Source organism: Leptodactylus fuscus, chromosome 3 (genome assembly GCF_031893055.1).
Source record: "Leptodactylus fuscus isolate aLepFus1 chromosome 3, aLepFus1.hap2, whole genome shotgun sequence".
Lineage (NCBI taxonomy): Eukaryota > Metazoa > Chordata > Amphibia > Anura > Leptodactylidae > Leptodactylus > Leptodactylus fuscus.
In genome coordinates, this window is record NC_134267.1 from 85,279,663 (window position 1) to 85,287,810 (window position 8,148).

At 41.8% G+C, this 8,148-nt stretch overlaps 1 protein-coding gene across 1 annotated transcript in view; it reads right to left on the reverse strand.

Annotated features, from left to right (window-relative positions):
* SYTL3 (synaptotagmin like 3) overlaps window positions 1-1,333 on the reverse strand; it is a 50,752-nt gene extending 49,419 nt beyond the window's left edge. The window contains exon 1 of the mRNA XM_075267878.1: window positions 1,254-1,333. The gene's annotated coding sequence lies outside the window, so the exon portion shown is untranslated. The remainder of the gene's footprint in view (window positions 1-1,253) is intronic.
* Window positions 1,334-8,148: the final 6,815 nt, after the last annotated feature.

Genomic DNA, 8,148 nt, shown 5'->3' on the forward strand with positions numbered 1-8,148 from the left:
CTGTGTGACCCTGAAGGGTTAAAAAACAGAACAATACTGGGTACACTATGAAATGAAAAAGTGAATGTGAATGGGGAACCCAATGGCTGAACAGAGTCTTGTATAAAGTATAGAGCCTGACTAGACAATAGGAACCGTTCAGTTCTTCAGTAACTTAGTAGCTGTGGGTATCAGGTATTAAAGTGTACTGAAACATTTCATAAAACACACACCGCACCAAGGCATTTTCCAAAGCAATTTAGCCTTCTTCATTGCCACAATGTTGGGTATTCCTCCTCCAGGTGCCAGAGGTGTGCCCATGCTTCTGATAAATAGGTAAGCGCCTTCACAATTACACCTACATTTCCAGGAGGCTACAGTTATGGATAACAGACAGGGGCACCACTTGAAGGGGTCAGGGGGCTGAGCAAACTGGGGAGAATGGCTTCAGTTTCAAACAAAACTGGACTGTTCCATAAAGAATATATTAAAGCAGTGTAAATACATGATTTATACATAATAGTAAAGAGTACCTAAGTAGTAGCCAACCCCTTAAATACATGTCACAGCTGGCACTTGTCTGATCCCCTACTAGTCAGCAAACATAAGCAAAAGCTATATTAACATAAAGTAATATGTGTAAGAGGTGCTAGAGCTGAAAAGATTTAGTTGTATTTTCTGTAGAATCTAAATGCCTTTGTAAAGTCATACAGTACTATATGACAGAACAACAAAGGTATACATGTAATTTTTAGGTGTGATTGTCACATGGGTATATTCCAAAGTTTATGGCGAGAATATAAAAAAATTACATTTCGATATTTCTGGAAAACATTAAAAAAAGAGACATAATAAAAAAGACATCCGGTCAGAGATAGAAGATATAAAAGCAGAACATTTATGTATAGAATAGATTCTAATCTAAATCTTATGCCTTAGGAGAGCCATTCTATGTCCTAGGGTTATCTATACCAATACTGAAACGACAGCTTCAGCCAAAATCAAAGGAAAATCTTTAAGTGACGGCATCATTTATAAGTATATGGCATATACGGTATTTCCCTTTACATCTATTAGCTTGACAGTCTATACAGCTTGAGAGCTTTTTTGAGCCAGAAGGCACCAATATGAAGTAGTACACAGTAAAACAAGTTACCCGTTATGAAATGATACAAGACATACCTTACAGCAATGCTTCAGCTATTCCGAATCTACTTTCATCCATTGTGCATATTAAGAACATATAGAAAGGTATAGCCTAGGATGATTCTTACCTTGTCTGCAGTGGTAGTAAGAGAAAACAAAAGGTATTTGGAACAAGACAACTTATTTCTCTTCTCACTGTGGAAACAAACACGTCATTGCCTTTCCTTCCTGCTCAGTCACTAGGACCCTCTTAGCTGCTCTAGTAATGAAGTCACAGCAAGTTCTGAGGCGTCTTATCACATGGACAGAGTTCCTGTCAGCATATGCAGCAAACAGGGCAAGATACTTCCACATAGGTCCTTTATACTGAACGAGAAAACCAAACCACTTCCATTCTGAGCAGTAGACGTGTTCTGGTTACATACCATATGGTACAAGCTGTGGCTTCAGCCTTGCAGAAGCTGCAGACAAATAGGAGTCATGCAGAAATATGGTTTACTGGTGCTATACACAGAACAATCATAGTGGGCCCTACATTATGATGGCATCCATGCCTTAAAGGGATTTTCCAGGCCCAAACTGATTATTCATACTGATAACCACAATATGTAATCTGTGGGAGTTTGACACCCAGACCCCACAAAGATCAGTTTCTACCAGCAGATACTGGGAAAAAGCAAAAGCTGCTAGTGGATGGGGAGCTCGTGCAGAAGTGCTCCTACTCAAGTAATAAGAGCGACGCTGCAACTTATACAGTGGATTCTCTATAGCAGGATGTCCTGATCAAGTTTTTGCCATCCTATTGGGTAAGGGCGTGAGAAAGAATGTACTGCCGTTTTACATGACAAGATAAATGGAGATAGATAAATGAATCTCCAGGTGCCTATTGTGTAAATACAAATTACAGCAAAGAAGCATTTGCAACATTTTTAAAAACTGAAAATTATCTAGAAATTTTTGTTTCATTTTCCAAATTGTGCCCTAATGACATTTTATGTTGGGATTTGCAATTACATACAAATAAGTTCGGGTCACAGGACTAGCATTGTAAAACTGCTGCAGAAATCCTTAAAAATCATATACACAGCAAATTATATAAACCATAAATGTAAAAAAAAATCTTATTCTAGTCAGCAAAAAAGAAATAGAGAAATGCATAGGGACTTTAAAGGGGTTTCTGGTCAAAAAAATATATTTTTTTAAAATGTCTGTTAGTGCTATAAATGGGTTAATAAATGCACCCATATACCTTTAGTCGTGTTTTGAGTGATTTCTGTGTGTCTCTGGGAGCTCCTGTTATCTCCTGCATTTGTTTACATGGTTCAACTTCTTGCTATGTAACTTCCACACTAACCCCTCTCACCTCACTCCACCCTCCTTCCTCTCTCTCTCCCTCCCATACACCCCCCCTCCCTGTCTCTCTAGCTATTCAGCTCACTACTAGCCCTTCCCTACCGCCTCAGTCCAACCCCCAACCTTATTATATACTTACCTCTCTGCCTTCCTTCTAGGCTTCTTCCTGTGGGACAACTCCTCCTTCTTTACTGATAATGCAGGCGCGCACTCTTCTGCCATCACTATTCTGTGTGACAACCTCTACTGCGCATGTGTGGTAGCAGCGCAGTAGAGGTGGATTATTGGCAGCAGTGCGCAGAGCAATGTTGAGAGGACCTGCGGCATGCCGAAATGGAGGAGCCATCCCGCAGGAAGAAGCCTGAAAGATAAGTATGATGGAGTAGATGGGGGGGGGGGGGGAGTAGTAGTGACGATCCATTTCCAGAAAAGGGGAAACGGATCATCACCAGATAATCAGAAAATGTGGGTAAATATACATTTTTGATTACTTATGTTATTTAGAAAGTAGGAGGGTGTTTAGATTAGTGTAGGAATTTCCAGTTATCTAAGACACCCTCTTTAACAAAAATCTATGGGGGAAAGATTCATTACAATGGGAATTATTAAAATCAGTTTTGCTAGAGTCTTCACTGAAATCGTTTACGGTGACATGGTGTTTCAAACGCTGGCGTGAAGTTTGGTCTAACACTTCTATCTTGAGACAGACCTGGTTTCAATCAGCTCAACAGGCTGTGAAGTGCATAAAATACACTGCTAATTTTTTTTTTTACATACAAACTTAAAATGTTTCAAAACTTATTTTTGGTAGCAGACAACAAGATTTGATATAATCACAAAGTTAGGGCAGACAAAACGAGTTGCAACCAATTGACATTTTGTAATATATCTTCCTAAAAAATAAGTTTCCTTCTTCTAAGTTTTAACATCTGCTAGACAAATTGCACCTGGAATTTGTCTGCTATAAGAAACCTTTTGGCACATTATTTTCAGATTTGAGCCCTTTTATGAGGAACATTAACATAAGGAAAATGTTTGTAATTGTTTTTAAATTTGTACAGGATTTCGGGTTGTGGGATGGCCAATAAACTTCTGTTGATGTACCACAGGTGTCAGGACCCTGTTCACTAGGTGCCATAAAGGTATGGCAGTCCACTGAACTGGCTGATGTCTTAAACATAATTGTCCCTCTCTTATTTGCAAGCACATTGTACAGCTTTCTCAGATGACCTGGTTTTGCCTCCTGCAAACAGTACTCCAACAACAAGCTGACCTCTACTCATATGAGCTGTCTCCTATGAACTTGTCTCTAGCTGTGTTCTCTCCCAACAGAGTGTGGGAGTGGCCCTTAAATTAGGGAACCATCTCCTGTCCTAAGTAGCTGGAATATTGCTTGACATACCCAGAAGTACAAGAATACTGACAAAACAATGACTTGCACCGATTGAAGCAACATGGACATGAATAAAGTACATCATCCATCACAGTGCAGACACATCAGAACACATGATACAGTGTTGACCAAAAGTATTGGCACCCCTGCAATTCTGTCAGATAATACTCATTGTCTTCCAGAAAATGATTGCAAGCACAAACTCTTTTGTATTAATATCTTCATTTATTTTGCTTGCAATGAAAAAACACAAAAGAGAATGAAAAAAAAAAAAAGTCAAATCATTGATCATTTTACACAAAACTCCAAAAATGGGCCGGACAAAAGTATTGGCACCCTCAGCCTAATACTTGGTAGCACAACCTTTAGACAAAATAACTGCGAACAACCGCTTCCGGTAACCATCAATGAGTTTCTTACAATGCTGTGCTGGAATTTTAGACCATTCTTCTTTGGCAAACTGCTCCAGGTCCCTGAGATGTGAAGGGGGCCTTCTCCAAACTGCCATTTTGAGCTCTCTCCACAGGTGTTCTATGGGATTCAGGTCTGGACTCATTGCTGGCCACTTTAGAGGTCTCCAGTGCTTTCTCTCAAACCATTTTCTAGTGCTTTTTGAAGTGTGTTTTGGGTCATTGTCCTGCTGGAAGACCCATGACCTCTGAGGGAGACCCAGCTTTCTCACACTGGGCCCTACATTATGTTGCAAAATTTGTTGGTAGTCTTCAGACTTCATAATGTCATGCACACGGTCAAGCAGTCCAGTGCCAGAGGCAGCAAAGCAACCCCAAAACATCAGGGAACCTCCGCCATGTTTGACTGTAGGGACCATGTTCTTTTCTTTGAAGGCCTATTATTTTCATATAAACTCTATGTTGATGCCTTTTCCTACTTTTGTCTTATCTGACCAGAGAACATTCTTCCAACACATTTTTTGCTTTCTAAGGTAAGTTTTGGCAAACTCCAGCCTGGCTTTTTTATGTCCCTGGGTAAGAAGTGGGGTATTCCTGGGTATCCTACCATACAGTCCCTTCACATTCAGACGCCGACGGATAATACGGGTTGACACTGTTGTACCCTCGGACTGCAGGGCAGCATAAACTTGTTTGGATGTTAGCCGAGGTTCTTTATCCACCATCCGCACAATCTTGCGTTGAAATCTCTCTTCAATTTTTATTTTCCGTCCACATCTAGGGAGGTTAGCCACAGTGCCATGGCCTTTAAACTTCTTGATGACACTGTGCACGGTAGACACAGGAACATTCAGGTCTTTGGAGATGGACTTGTAGCCTTGAGATTGCTCATGCTTCCTCACAATTTTTCTTCTAAAGTCCTCAGACAGTTCTTTGGTCTTCTTTCTTTTCTCCATGCTCAATGTGGTACACACAAGGACACAGGACAGAGGTTGAATCAACTTTAATCCATTTCACCTGGCTGCAAGTGTGATTTAGTTATTGCCACCACCTGTTAGGTGCCTCAGGTAAGTAACAGGTGCTGTTAATTATACAAATTAGAGAAGCATCACATGATTTTTCAAACAGTGCCAATACTTTTGTCCACCCCCTTTTTTATGTTTGGTGTGGAATTATATCCAATTTGGCTTTTTGACAATTCTTTTTGTGGTTTTCCATTGAAGACAATTTAAATGAAGATAATAATACCAAAGAATTTGTGATTGCAATCATTTTCTGGAAGAAAATGAGTATTATCTGACAGAATTGCAGGGGTGCCAATACTTTTGGCCAACACTGTACAGTATAACAACTAAGCAGCTATTACATCATTAGCCCTAATGATTTTATATTGGAATATCTGGGTACTGGGAGGCACAATGTTAGAACCTGGGAAAGGCGACTGCTATAGGTGAAGTCAGTTCTGACATCTAGTGTCCAGTTCGTGTTGTTACAGTAAGATCCTTGTAACCACTAATACTGTTGACTCATAAAGAAAACAAAGGAGATGTGAAGAGCATAAGTATCCATGGTCTTCTGAATACTACTGGACAACATGTAATATAGGTTTATTTTTATGCATCCCCCATGATTTACCAATTAAACTATTCATTTTTATTTACATGAATATAGTGTTTATTTAACACCTGGGACAAGGCTCAAGACGAGGCTGATATACAGAAGCCTCCATTGCACCATTGTCAACGAGATCACAGGTATGGTCATACCACCACAATCTCTAGTTGTTAATATATCATCCAGCCGAATTCAGCCTACTACAGAAAGGACTAACCTTTATAGTTCATCATATAGCTCAATAGAACTTAAGGCATATTTTTCTCGAGAAGATGGTAACACCAAGAGTTTGGGACTGAAAACCGAAAGCTATTTTTCTCCTAGTACCATTCCACCTGAGGAGACAACAATATCTCTTCTTAGAAGGAACATGGAACTATTCTGAAAAGAGATGGAGGGTGGATCTGTCCTGTGCATCTTACCTTAACAACCTGGATAGACAGGCTCTGACTGCTCTCACACAAGACCCCTCCCTGGTTCTAAAGCCGGCACATAATGGAGGTGTCTTAGTCATCATGAATAAAAAAGATTATAGAGGAGATACAACCAACTACAGGACACCATGCAATTGTATATGAGATCTTACCACATAACCCTGTATTCTCTGTAGCTAATAAAAAACAACACTCTATAACACCGATGTTCCACGCTCTTCCTAAGATCCATAAGAGGTTACTCAAACCACCTGGCTGCCCCTTTGTGGCCTCAACTGATTACATTGTGTCCCTGTTTACTATTTTCATTGAGAAAGTTCTGACTCCTCTGGTCAAAAACACAAAGTCACTGGATACTACTATGTTCTTATCCACTATACGAAAATTAGAACCTATTCCCACTGAGGCATTACTGGTTACATTTCTCTGCCTCCAGTGTTCTAATGTTGTCAAAGTGGATGGAGTCTATCGTCCACAATCGGGCCAGATAATCAAGATCAATAGATACTACACATGTAACACCAACTACGTGATTTACCTCATTATATGTCCATGTGGACTCGCATACATTAAGGAGAACACTTGACGTGTGCGAGCCGACATGAAACAACATACACTTTCAAACATACAGTGCCGTAACCTATTACATCCAATACTGGCTCACTTTGCAAGGTACAACCATACTATTGCACGACTTAGATACCAAGTGTTGGAATAAGTTCCATTACCCCACAGAGCAGTACGCAAGCAAAAAATGCGGCCGTAAACGCTGCATATACGCTCATAGTAAAAAGCTCTGCGTAAACGCGACGTAAACGCTACCCTCGTATTTCTACGCCAGTAAAAATAAGCACACATTGAGCCCGGCGTTACTCCGTGTGAAGGCTCCCTTATTGTTAGGACGGGCCAGGGACTCCACTGTGCTGCGCGGAGGCGCATGACCTGATCCCTGTCCAGCACCGGGACTTCTGCTGATTCCGGGGGGTAGTCTGGAGGCCTCCGCTTGAGTATGCAGAGGTTCCGGTTCCCCCCCTAGCACCGGGACCAGGGGTCATTCCGGGGTCAGGGGCGTCAGTGGCGGGCCTGGGGCTATTTAGGCCTCATTTTGGTTCTGGCCCGCCGCTGGTTGTTTACCCCACGGTATCAGCTCCTTAGCGACGAGCCTCTCCTGTTTTCTTCCTTGCTCCCTGCCACCTGTCACTTGTCCCTGTACTTGGATTCCCTGGATATGTTTGACCTGGCTTGCTTTACAGACCTTCTCTCCGTGATCCTGATTTGGCTACTCCTCTGATCTCCTGTGTATGACCTTTTGGCTTTCTCCTGACCTCCCTTTTTGGATCCTGATTTGGCTACTTCGCTGACCTCCTGTGTATGACCGGGCTCTCCTGACTTTGATTCTGCCTCTTACCTCTGCTACCACATGACCTCCAGTTAACAACTCGGTTTGCTCGACTACAAATTTGCTCCTTTGGTTTCCGCATGCCTTCCCTGGATTACCTTCCTGCTCCATCCTGCTCTTCCGGACTTCACTCAAAGGTTAGTGTCTGGGTATTTATGGGCCCTCTTACTTGGGGTTCGCTGGGCGTGTGTCGCTCTCTGAGCGGATCTGGGCCCGGGACTTTTACCAAGTCCGACACTCCACCATCAGGAGCTCTGGCGAAGAACTCCAGGACCTGGTTCCGCTCTGGTTAGGATAGCGTAGCACACCCAGGACTGTTTTTGCTTCAGCGCTTGGGGATTCTAGATGCCCAGGATCTTACAAAGCTGTTTGTTGCATCAGGTTCCTAACACTTATACAGTTATAGAACCAGCAAGACCC